The 10858-nt window shown below is 40.5% G+C and overlaps 1 long non-coding RNA gene across 1 annotated transcript; it reads right to left on the minus strand.

Moving 5' to 3' along the window:
- Positions 1 to 2125: 2125 nt before the first annotated feature.
- On the minus strand, positions 2126 to 10807 carry LOC135293907 (uncharacterized). Its single transcript, XR_010356023.1, has 3 exons — positions 10692 to 10807; positions 10537 to 10608; positions 2126 to 2634 (listed from the first exon to the last, which is right to left on the minus strand). It is a non-coding gene; the product is annotated as an uncharacterized LOC135293907 (long non-coding RNA).
- Between the last annotated feature and the right edge of the window lie 51 nt (positions 10808 to 10858).

Raw genomic sequence — 10858 nt, forward strand, 5'->3', positions numbered from 1 at the left:
TTTGGCAAGCACTGAACCTGGAGGGTAGGTTTTGTTGACTTACTTTGGCCTGTGTTAGCTATATTTGGTTGGAGAGCAGATTTTTCAGAAGGAGACGACCAAGGTCTGAAATAGTTATGAGCTTGGCAAACACTATGGAACAAGCAACAGCAGAAACTTAAGCTGCTCATTGCTGGTGGTAGTGCTTCAAATATATCAGTTACAGACATACACATCTGCTATGGAGCTCCATATATTTGCACATTTTTTCCCCTTATTTAAAATTATTAAAATAATATTACATTTGCCATCTCAGATAGTGTTATCTACAAAGAAGATACCTTAGCAGACCAAACACCCCTAATGCATCTGGAATATCTTGTTTCTGTCTGTTTTAACAGTGGAAATCCTGTCTTGGCATAGCAACTATATGTTACCCCTACACCTCTTAAATCACACAAAGACCTCCAAGGCAGAAATAACTTCATGGTGACTATGGGAAGAGGACTCTGCAGCTGTGTGGCTGCACCTGCTTTTTGTGATGTGACCTGCAGAGGATGCACTAAATTTGCTAGTGCTAAGAACCACTCCTCCAGGTTTCTTCTATGCTGGTGTGCCTCTGTTCTGTAGCCCTTTCACCTGACTAATTCATGCCAGGCAGAATAAAACACAAACTCACTAAAATGCCTGTAAGCCTGTGTGCTTTGATTATGTCTTCAAGTATAATCTGTATTAGAGAGTCATCACAACCCAAATAGCTCTTTATTAAGAGCAGTATAAAATTTATCAGTAGTATTTACAAAGTTTTCCATTGCCAACCACATTAATGTCTAGAGACAGAGCATTAGTTTCCCAGCTGCTGCAAATGGGAGTAATTTCTCAGTGGTTTAGTAGAGAAGTATTGATTTACACTGATTGTGGATCTGGCTCAACACATCTACCTGTTACTGTGCTAACAATATTTCATGAATAAAAATGTTGGCTGGCAGCAGATGATGAAATCCACAGGATTTATATTGGACTCTTTTCCTTTGAAATGGATTGCAGAACCTAAATATCTTGTGATTCGCATCCTAATCCTCAGCATTCTCTATATCATCACAAGGCTCCCAATGTACATTTTGTGAGGCAAATGCTTTACAAAGGAAGAGTGTACCTTTTCTTTATAATTTTATCTTAAAATATTAAACTTTTCCATTGCTGCAGCACAAAGACAACATCGAGGATGTTAAGCAGCCTTTGTTGTGCCAGTGTTTAAGTTGTGTCTAAGTTTGTCTGGATTTGAAACGATGTCTCGGAACAAAACCCTTCATGTTGGCTTTAGTAACACTCTTGTACAAGCAGTGTGCTTTGGACACATGTCAGAAAGTGAAACCCTATAGCAGCAACTTTAACACTGAATGTGGCTGCTCTTTTAGGAGCTGTTGGGAAGAATTATGGTCTCTGAGGGTTTAATTTTTGCAATGTTCTGAGTATCTCTTCATGCGGCTGAGTGCCATCCCTTCACATAGCATACAGTGAGAACAGAGGGTGCTGGTACTTCCAAGAGATGTAAATACCTTGGAGGATTTGAATCTAATCCTCACTCAAGACAAATCACCAATGGAATTTAATGTGAGTTTGGCCTAAGCAAAGTCATGGGGTGGGGTAGAGATGTATTAATCTAGCTGTGACTTAATAAATAGAGGGCATCAAGCCAGACATTTTCCTCGTTTGTTCTTCTTTGTACTTCTCAGGCACAGAAGAGTAGATTTTGAAATCAAGGACAAATTTACAGCTCTCATAAGTTTCCCACTGCATAGTATTGTGCAAAGCGTCATATCTAAAAAACCCAAGAGCCTGTGCCACTTTGCTGAGAGCGCTGGACAACACATACTGGGCTTATCAGTGAAAACATGTTGGTGCAGAATAATATCTGAGTGACAAGAGTATATCACAAATATTTTGTGAGAATTAAAGGAGATGGGAGCATTGTTGAAAATTTGGAAGTGGATTAAAAGTCATCTACCTGACTTGAAGAAAAGACTAGGATATGGTCAAGTCACAAGCAGCATACTCTGGTAGTTACACTGTATTTCAAGGTTGAAGAATAGATTACATGACTTTTACTTACTTTGAAACACATGTAGAATAAAGTCTGAGAATGTTATTTTCTACTATTTTTTCACTCTGCTTTGTGGGCTGGCACTGCATTGCAGACTGAAACATCTGGTGTTTGCTCTGTGGCATGTATGGGAGAAAAAGAGAAAGGAGGGACAGGGTATTAATATAATCCAAAGGTGTCATTCAGAGAGGTGGAAGAAGTTTCCCAGCCCTTTCTCTCCAGTAACTGCAGAATTTATCTGTTATCAGCAGCTTGGGATAGATCCTAACAGCCATGAGCAGCAATATCTAGCCCCAAAAGAAGGCCTTCATGGAGGTGTATCCAGTTTCTCAGTTTTGTATAATTCTCCATTGTAGATGAGATTTACAGACTGCAGTTTCACATAATTCTTCATTGTAGATAAGATTCAGCTCCTTAGCTTCCTAAGTAAAGGCGATGATGCATGAAAAGGTTTCTAAGTCATGACCTCAGAGTCGGTGGAGAGGTGTTCCATTGCCCAAGTGTAGGCATCAGGTTCCATTTGGGATTCCATAGAGTATCCTGCAGATATCCTAGGGTTATCAAGATATCTGCATTAGGCTAGTTGGTTTGATACATTTCTAACAACAATGACCAATGTCTTTCTGAAAAGCCATCTGAAAACCTGGCAGGGTGCTTTGAGGTTCTTAAAGTGACTTTTGATGATGTATTTATTCACCTGTATCCAGATATCAAACCTGGCTTCCAGCTGCTTCTTCAGAAAGCCAGATAGCCTTCAGAAAGTCTTCCCTGTCATGTCTGCCAGCCTTGTGAGCAAGTGCATGTCTGCAATGTGCAGCTGACTCCTGCTCCGTCGGTTCAGTGAGTTGCCCATGCATGGATGTATTTAGGAAATCTTAAGTTATATAAGACTCAGCACAAAATCAGTAGGCAGGACACAGGACCCATAGAAGAGCCACCTCCTTTTGCAGTGGCACTTTTGGGACCAGAAGAACACTAAGGAGTCAACTGCTATATTTGGTTGAGTTCAGCTCTGAAAACACTCTCCACAAGTAAATAAGAGGTAAGCTACTGTTATATTGAACAACTGGCATTTTGCTCTTTCTAGATCATCTAGGAAAGGCATTGCAACTGTTAACGCGCCTGAATCACTTCAAAAAGCTAAAAAGGCAGAGTAAAGAGAAGTCCTGGCTTTCCCCAAAGAAGTCTGCTGAAGTGCTAGAAAAGAGAGAGTCTGCAGGCCCAGATTTGTTAATGTCTGAAGCGCATCAGATTTTGTGGATATGTCTTTTTATCATAGCTGTCCATTTGTCCCATTTGGTCATATCAAGTCTTATATTGGGTAAAAAGTATGTTTATTAGGAGAGGAGTTAAAACATGGCTACGCAGCTTTTTCTCATACGCAGAGAATCAGAGCCAATAGTTAAGAGCATGTTATTCAGAACTGCACCAGTAACTGACTGAAGCCGTTTTGTTTTGTGGGGAAAATAGTGAAAGTGTCAGAGAATCAGGGTACTGCATAAAGGAAGGTGCAATGTTGCAATACTTTGGTTCATGAGAGAGAATAGTGACAAGTCTACACATATGTATTAAGTGAGAAATATGGGGTTACTTTTTGTTTCCTGTCCTGGATTTGACATTAAAGTCAGAAAACATAAAATCACTAGGTTTTGAGCAATCGGCATGTTGACTTGGCTGGAATGTTCATCATACAGAAACTGGTTGCCTTGAAGAAGCTGTAGGCACAGTGCTGATTGGGAAGCATGATAGTCGTGGACAGATAAATCTCACCTACAGAGTTCTGTGCATGCTTATTGAGTCTTGCTTTGTATGTGGGGCACTAAATCAGTCTATGTAGGCACAGGAGCCAGGGCATTTCAGGATTAGTGGCCACGGCAGATCAATGGCATTGCACAAGTACCATAAACATGACATCCTGCAGTGCTCCAATTGCATATCTGCAATTTATCAGCACTTGTTTAGGTGCTACTTCTTTCCCATTAGTACAGGGATCCTGGGGAAACAGCTGGCAGCTGAAAAATTATGGAAAAGCAAGAGTTCCACATATTTTTCTTCTTGATTTCCATAAAGAAGTCAGTTATGAATGGCAAATGAATGATTTTGGGGCATAACCTCAACAATCTTACCTACTTATGAACAAAGAGTATTTTATCTATTTACCTACTACATGCATGTTAGAATCAGTGTAGCATATAACAAAGAAAGTGAAAGCCATGCTCCCTGTATTATGAGATCTTCCTCAAAGTTAGGCTTGCTGGACATAGATTAATTAATAGCAAGTCATAAACACATAGAGATAACTCTCTTCAAAAGATACAAAGCCTTTTGTATCCAAATAGCGTCATTTTTCAATATAAGAGAACAGAAAATCTACTTTGATTTACTAAAACTAATTGCCAGTTCAGCTTCCTTGTGGTACAAGTCAACATGATCCCTAGCATAGTCCACTGTAATACACCTGCCATTTTTATTTAGGATTGACAAAAATTTTGGTCTTGCATTAGTTTGTAATGGTTTCTACTCTTCCATGTCCATGTAAAACCTTGTATTTTCGTATTTTTTAAACCCTACTCAATAATATTTGAGCACTGTGCATGTTTTTTGCCTTGGTTATTGTAACAAAATCTTTCCCACTCAGCAGTGTTTTGCATCTATTACAGTTACACCTGACTGAAGTGTTCCAAACCCATTAGACTGACAGGGGCCTGAGGCAGAGACAAACAGCCCTGGACACACCGAGTAGGCAGCAACAGGAAATGACAAACAGGATGGCTTTTCCCTATGTTTCTAGTTTTTGTAACAGCTGTGTACAGTATGGTAAATTTGAATAAGACAGGATGTATGAGAAATGAGAAAATAGGTCTAATAAAAGTGCTGGTCTTGCTGCTTGAAATCAAATCTAAGGTTATAGGCTATGCAACTTAACTTGAAATAAACTTGAATAAACTTGAATCCAAACATTAGGCTTCAAGTGAAAGAACCCTGCTAAAAGAAGGGTGATGTTACATCTAAACATTACCTAGTGCAGGCTAACCTTCAGATTCCTACTATATTTCAAAAATGTGAAGGGATGTGGTTAGAAAAACCAAAACCTATCTGACCTGAGTCTGCTGAGGGACCTCAGTGTCAGAAAATGTCAGAAGGAGGAAGTGCAGGGAAAATGTGGAGCTGATGCTGAATGGGACAGGGAATCTAGTGTCAAAGGATATTGAAAAGGCCAAAACCTTCTTTGCCTCAGTTTTTACTGTCAGCACTGACCTTCAGGAATCCCAAGCCCATGAGACAAGAGATAAAGTCTAGAGCAAGGAAGCCTTTCCCTCATTGTCTCCATTGATCAGGGATGGGAACACAGAAATTAATTAGGCATACACAAGTGATTTCATGGGAGGCATGTACTGACCAATGTCCCCATGAGGCCAGCCTCTACTGTATTGGAAAGGTCATGGTGACCATGGGCTTCTTGAGAAGTGGAAGAAAAAAAGCAGTTCTATTTGTTGCCCTAGAGGGCAAAAAGAAGAATCTGGAGAACTACAGGTTCTGAATTGGTGTTGAAACAACAATTCCAGGAAACTATTTCCAGGTACATGTAGGACAGGAAAGGCATAAGGAATAGTCAGCATGAATTTATGAAGGGAAAATCATGTTTGACCAATCCAGTTGCCTCCTATGATGAGATGACTGGCTTGGAGGACAAGGGGTGAGCAGTAAGCATTGTTTGTCTTGCACTTAGTAAGGCTTTCAAGACCACCACCCATCCTTACAGATAACACTGATGAAGTACATGCTGGGTAAGGGATGTTGAGTGAAAACTGCAGCAGCTGCACTGCTGGGCAAAAAGGGGTGTAATCAGCAGCACAAATTCCAGCTGGAGCTTGGTCAATATGAATAAACATCTTACTTAATGACCTAGGTGACAGGATAGAGTGGACCCTCAGGAATCAAAAGGACTAACTGATATGCCATGTGGTTGTGCTGCCATTCAGAGGAGCTTTTACAGGCTGGAGAAAGGGGCTGACAGAAGCCTCATGCAATCCAAGGATGAGGCTAAATGCAATCCAAGGAAGGAAAGTGTGAAGTCCTACATCTGGGTGGGAATAACCCCATGAGCTTGTATGTGCTGGGGGATTAACCATCTGGAAAGCAGCTTTGCAGTAAAAGCTCCAGGATTCTGGTGCCAGATTGCACACAAAGCAGAAATGGCCCTTCCTGGCAGAGAAAAACAGTAACTTGTCTATTTGCCCGAATCAAGCCTTACATCTCCATTGGTTACTGTAGAGCGTGGACACCTACATCACGTGAAGGGAGGGTTATTGTCACTGATGCCTGGAATGACTACCTAGAACAGAGGCTAGACAGAGTTAAAAGATAAAGAATAGGTATTTATTGAAAGGTCTTCACAGGGCACACCTTGGGCAGGAGTGTCTCAGAGTCTCAGAGACTACACTCAAGATGGGCTGTCACGTGTCTTTTAGACAGATACAAGCTTGGTCTGTTTGCATATCAGAGGTTAATTGTCCAATTATTCAGGTAGTGGACTCCCATTTCTCAGTTTGCCCCCTACTTCATTGTAGTTTACATTTTTCTGGGTCTGTGAAAATAAGGTGACACTGGGTTTCAGGCCTAGAGAGAAGTTGTTTTGTCTGAATAAAAAGAGAGAACAGTAGCTGACAAGCTATGGAGTTTTAGAATTACACACTAAAGCAGTACTGATCTGGAAAATATAAAAGCTAAAACTTAAGGCATCAACACAATGATCTAGCTCCATTTGAAATAGCACAGGATCTGTCAGTGGCCTGGTCAGCTGATGTTCCAAGAGGGTGCAAGCTTCCCACAGGTCATGTGTCTCATCTGCCATGCCCATGCAGCTGTACTGGTTATTCTAAGTGTTCTCAAATAGCAGTAGCTATTGAGAACTGAATCAACTGAACTCTGCAGTTGATTCCAAATATTAAAGTTTTGTAAATGGTTACAGTCTTTAGACAGTTAAACCTAGGACAGGTAAATCCAGATCTAAGTGCACACATTCACTGATTATTTCATAGAAACTGAAAAATAACTAGAAGCTTCTATGGACTAAGTATTTTCTGCCTACGAGCCAGTTTCTTACAACATCCTTGTGAGATGAAGTGGAGGGGTAGGCACTGAACTCCTCTCTCTGGTGCCCTCTGGCAAGAGAATGGCCTGAAGTTGTGTCAGGGAAGGTTTAGGTTAGCCATTAGAAAAAGGCTGTTGGGCACTGGAAGAGGCTCCCCAGGGAAGTGGTTGCAGCACCAAGCCTAACAAAGTTCAAGAAGCATTTGGACAACACTCTCAGGCGCATGGTGTGACTCTTGGGGATGTCTTGTGCAGGGCTAAGAGCTGGGCTTGATGATAGCTGTGGATCCTTTCCAGCTCAGAATATTCTGTGATTCTAATTCTGTAATTCTCTTCAGTGAATGCATACTGTGAATGTAGGCATCACTTTTAGACAGAGGCTTAAATTAAATGACTGCCTGAAAGTTCACTGCATTCTCCTTTCAGTTATGCACATACAGGCATGTAGAAGCAATTGAGATGCTCTAGGGTATGCCATCTGGCATCCAGGTCTCATTCCAGAACAGCACTTCGGTATTTCTCTATCCGATGATGTAGCTGCCAGCCCCATCTGAATGCCCCAGGTATCCTTGAGCATTTCAAATGGCACTAAATAGCATTTAGGCAAAGAAATTAGTCCCTACTGTTCTTCTAGTGCTTAATCACAGAGAGATTTAAAAACTACCAGTTTGATCAGAGTCGTACAAATAAAATACAAGGCAGTTTAATGTATATAAGTGAATGCAACAAAATATTACCTTGCAGACATACAGCAATTGAAATCATAATGTGGTTGTTGAAACTGTCTAATGTGATGCTGATGTCCTCTTGTCACTAAATATTTGGCATGCACATATGAGAATGCCATAGAAGCATACAAATCTCTAAGTATAGATAATGTTGGCATAAACCTCTCCCTTTTTTATCATTCAAAAAACAACAGTGAAGTCTCATTTCAACATGAAGGCTGAGAAAGCAGGCAGGCAAATGACTCCCACTGTTGTAATGAGCTGTAATTGTGTGCACGCTTACAAGTATTTGCCAGTATGGCGTACTGAAAACATTCCTCCAGGGGGTTTATCTCTGAACAGAAATATGCTGAGAAATTAAAAGCCAAAGGTAAAACAGCTTTTAGTCCTGCCTGGCTATTACAAGAACCTCTAAGTATTATAACAATTTATGTAACTTGCTGCAAATGAGGCAATATCTTAATGTAGCAAAGGTAGAAAGGTGGAAAGAGGATATAATTGTAGCTCTGAAGATGGTTTTTTTGGCTTTTGTTAGATCTTCTAGAATACTGCTGCTGAAAGAGGAGAATAAGACTAGTAGGTTGAGATGTCAGATGCTATAAAGCAGTGCCATTTTGAAATTAACTTGTAGAACACCTAGATATTTCAAAAGCTGCACATTTTAATGAGGCTATCAATGAATGTTTGTGACTTAGGAATGAAAGGCATTCTAATTTTACAAATTTCAAAAGTTGTCTGACAGTTACATACTTCACACAAATGTGGGAACAGTAATTTACGGTAGTTAGACGGGTTGCAAATCATCTGAAATGTAACTAAAATCTAAAAAAAAGCATAACCAAACCTACGAGCAACTATATAAGCCCTGTTCCCCCATTTCAGACCTCTCCAGTAGGTAGCTGAAGAGAAGTTCTAAACAAACTCATACAAACTAATCTATTTGTTGCATCCCAATGCTCTTTGCTGAGCCCAGGTCTCTTAGGGCAACATAGCCTGTGTAAAGGGCTACTGCTGAGCAAAGGAATAATCCCATATGATTCAATATGGAAGAGAAAAAAAAATACATATAACCCTCAGACAACACTGTTCTTTAGTTTCTGGATTAGAGGCAAAAGACTTTTGCAATCCTCAGTGACCAGAAAAGTTTGAAATATCAATCAACTTCCCTTTGCTCACTGTCTCACTGTCATATTTTCCTGCTCTCTTTGGATGATCCCTATTTCATTGCTGTACATCACAGCAGTTTCCAGCTGCTGGCTCTTACCCAGCTGACTAGCACTCAGGAAACAACCTGTTCACTTTCTTACAGTTTTGGGACATCTCTGAGGAGTAAGACACAGACATTTTTCCTGCTAGTTTGATTACCCATCTCGAGGGAAGAAAGTCAGCCTCATTATCAAAGGTAATTCCACAAAGAAAACCTACATCTTTCCAGAGTTTAAGTGGCTCCCAGAATCCTTGTGGAACCTCTGCAGGCTAGAAATTAAGTGCCTGGCTCCACTGATACATCTGAAACTGTTTAATGGAGACTTAAAGCAGGAGGTTTTAGAACCCCCTCCATCAGTTTGAAGAGAAACCAATCCAATTAATTCTCAGCTGCTCTTCTACTAGCAAAAATACAGGGAATAATCTTTGTTCCACTTAATTTATAATTTAAATGATTATTTGACTGTTTAAATAAAGCTTTATTTTATTTTTGATAGGGCTTTATTGCCAAGTTAATTGACATTTCAGTATCTGTGGCAAATCCTGGGGAAAATGCTATAAAAGAAATGGTTTATTAAAATTTAAATAAATCTTTTTTCATGGAAAATTCAACCAGACCATGTATGTCAGGGGAAAAATTCAAATCTGAGTAGTTTCAGACATGAAATAGGGATGGAGATCCTTAGCCCAGCCGCACGATCTCATAGGTCTAGAAAGACCATTTACAAAATCCAGGAACCTGCAGAACTCTGTTCCTGAAATACACCTATCTGCAGATGTTCCAGGACCTGGACAGCTTGTGAGGTTTATGTCAGAAGGCAGTCTCAGACACAGGCACACTGAGTGTAGGGCACAGCTTAGGTCAACAGGCAGCAAGTGACAGCAAACTGTAGTTTTCCTCTGTTTTGGTCTGAAAAGCTCATCCAAGCTCCTGCCTGCCCAGCCCTTGCCTCTTGCTATTTCTCTTACAGACCCATAACAGTGCATAAACACCTAGGGATGCAGGAGGGGACATTCTTTTGGAAGTGTTAGCAATGAGCTTTGCTGACTGCGTTATTTTCCTGTCTTTTCTTACCTGTTAGCTCAAGCAAGATCTGAAATGCACAGACTAGGAAGAGGGAGCAGAAAGGGAGGTAGGAGAATCTGTAGCACCTAGGGTAATGATTTCAGGGAGGTTTCAGGGAGAGGCAGAGAAATGACCCTAGGAAAGGGGAGAAAAGGGAAGTAGACTAGGAGAAAAAGAAAGTGAAAAGAGTGCTGCTACAGCAAATGCAAGTCAGAAATTATATTGAGATGTCTATGACTACCATTAGTATGGTTTCCTAGCAAAATCCACTTGATGCTCTCACAACAACTACTATATACTTATACAATCTAAGAAAAAGCTGTACTCCCCATTTTGTTCACACAGAAGGTGAAACGCACCAAGATGTTCACACTGATGCTGCTGATCGTGCTTGCAATGTTGCCGTATCTCACACACTCTTGCAGAGAAAGCTGCAAAAAAACCAAGTCTTGCACCTCTAAGGAACATGGATTTCCTCCTTACATGTCATAAAAGGGAAAAGGAAAATTCCTACCAAGTCAAGGAAGTTGTGCATCATGAAATCTTGTGAGAGTTCTTATTTCTAGGGAGCCCCCACTGTGGGAGCAGAGAATGTAAGAGAATACAGAGAGTACAGAAAGCAATCTCACCCCTGATAAGTTGCAGCTGTACTAATTACCAAAGAGTGGGAACAGCCTTGCC

Source organism: Passer domesticus, chromosome 2, assembly GCF_036417665.1.
Source record: "Passer domesticus isolate bPasDom1 chromosome 2, bPasDom1.hap1, whole genome shotgun sequence".
Classification (NCBI taxonomy): domain Eukaryota; kingdom Metazoa; phylum Chordata; class Aves; order Passeriformes; family Passeridae; genus Passer; species Passer domesticus.